Here is a 294-nt window from a genome sequence, read left to right on the forward strand (position 1 = left end):
CCTCACTGACCCCCCCCTCCAGCTCCCCTCACTGACCCCCCCCTCCAGCTCCCCTCACTGACCCCCCCCTCCAGCTCCCCTCAATGACCCCCCCCCAGCTCCCCTCACTGACCCCCCCTCCAGCTCCCCTCACTGACCCCCCCCTCCAGCTCCCCTCACTGACCCCCCCCTCCAGCTCCCCTCACTGACCCCCCCTCCAGCTCCCCTCACTGACCCCCCCTCCAGCTCCCCTCACTGACCCCCCCCTCCAGCTCCCCTCACTGACCCCACCCTCCAGCTCCCCTCACTGACTCC

This window comes from Chiloscyllium plagiosum, unplaced genomic scaffold, assembly GCF_037043375.1.
Source record: "Chiloscyllium plagiosum isolate Xiang-an unplaced genomic scaffold, Cpla_swu_hap1 HiC_scaffold_26, whole genome shotgun sequence".
NCBI classification, from domain to species: Eukaryota; Metazoa; Chordata; class Chondrichthyes; order Orectolobiformes; family Hemiscylliidae; genus Chiloscyllium; species Chiloscyllium plagiosum.